This window comes from Octopus bimaculoides, chromosome 13 (genome assembly GCF_001194135.2).
Source record: "Octopus bimaculoides isolate UCB-OBI-ISO-001 chromosome 13, ASM119413v2, whole genome shotgun sequence".
Taxonomy (NCBI): domain Eukaryota; kingdom Metazoa; phylum Mollusca; class Cephalopoda; order Octopoda; family Octopodidae; genus Octopus; species Octopus bimaculoides.
The window spans coordinates 38,755,105-38,756,738 of NC_068993.1; the positions used below are offsets into that span (position 1 = coordinate 38,755,105).

The following is a 1,634-nucleotide window of genomic DNA, read 5'->3' on the forward strand; positions in this document are numbered from 1 at the left end:
ATATATATATATATATATATATATATATATATATAGAAATATATGCAGATGCATTAGTTTAATGCTTGGGAAAAATGGAGAAGTCTTTTACATTTTGAGCCTATGCTCTTCGACAGAAATAAATAAGAGGAAAAAAGGGGAGAGAAGGCAAAAAATGGAGAGAGAAAAACTTAGTGGTTCAGCAAAAAAAAACACCAATAGAATAAGTATCAGGCTAAAATTCTTCAAGGCCTCAGTCTAATGACTAAAACAGATAAAAGATATATGTTTATTTAGTTGGCTTCCCACTTTCCTGTCAACCAAATTCACTCACAGAGAATTGATCGGCCCAGAGCTATAGAAAAAGAAAAGAAAAATAACTCACTTGTGTAAGGTACCATGCAGTGGGATTGAACCCGGAACCACATGATTGCAAAGCAAACTTTTTAACCACATGACCATACTTGTACCTATATACCTATACCGGCAATGTCTGTGCTTTTTTCATTCTTTTATTCATACTCTTGTTTCAGTCGTTTGCTTGAGGTCATGCTGGAGCACTGCCTTAAAGGGTTTTATTCTTTGTAAGTATATATTTTATCAGTCAATTTTGCCAAACCACTAAGTTATGGGAGTGTAAACACGCCAACATCAGTTGTCAAGAGATAGTGGCGGGGAGAAACACAAAGACACACACACATAACTATATACATATGTGTGTGTGTGATAGACATCTTTCAATTTCCGTCTACCAAATCCACTCACAAAGCTTTGGTCAGCCTGAGGCTATAGCAGAAGAGACTTGCCTAAGGTGCCATGCAGTGGGACTGAACCCAGACATATGTGTTTGGGAAGCAAGCTCTTACTACACCGCCACTTTTTGTTTTTGTCATTGTTTTGTCTGCATGCTAAATAAATTACAGAGGTTGAATGAGAGCAGTGCTGAGACAATAGCTGTTGGATCGATAACATTTATTAACAAAACCAGCAAGAGGCTTTTACAATTGACCCACGGATAGCAGGCCGTTTATGGAAAATTAAACTTTAGTCTTTCAATGGAATTGCCATTTGTAAAAATGTTAGTTCATTGCTTCTAAACTCATGTTTTGTGTTTCTAACCAAAAAATATTAAAAAAAATAAAAAAAATTCATAAGCAAAATAAAGAAAAAAATATATCCATGGGGTGCATTTAAAAAAAAAATGTAAATAAAGAGAGGACGGCAAAAGTGAAGAGAAGAAAGCAAAATAATATATATATAAATACACAAACACACACACACACGTACACACACACATGCACACACACATGCACACAGACACATGTATATACCTGAATATATATATATATGTATGTATACTCACAAAATGCGCATATATATATATATATATATATACACACATACATATACATGTATAACTATGTACATACATACATATACATATACTTATGTATGTATAAATGTATATATATATATATATATATATATATTTATAAGTACACACACAGATATTTAAGTATATATATACATCATCATCTATATAAAACTTTAAATCTGTATGTATCTGTTTATCATGTGTATATGTCTCTCTTTCTCTCTCTCTCTCTCTCTCTCTCATTATATATATATATCATCATCATCATCATCATCATCGT

The 1,634-nt window shown here is 32.5% G+C and overlaps 1 long non-coding RNA gene across 1 annotated transcript in view; it reads left to right on the plus strand.

The window, feature by feature from the left end:
- LOC128249319 (uncharacterized) overlaps positions 1 to 1,634 on the plus strand; it is a 21,099-nt gene that overhangs the window by 8,529 nt on the left and 10,936 nt on the right. The window contains exon 2 of the long non-coding RNA XR_008265420.1: positions 513 to 563. This is a non-coding gene — a long non-coding RNA (uncharacterized LOC128249319). The remainder of the gene's footprint in view (positions 1 to 512; positions 564 to 1,634) is intronic.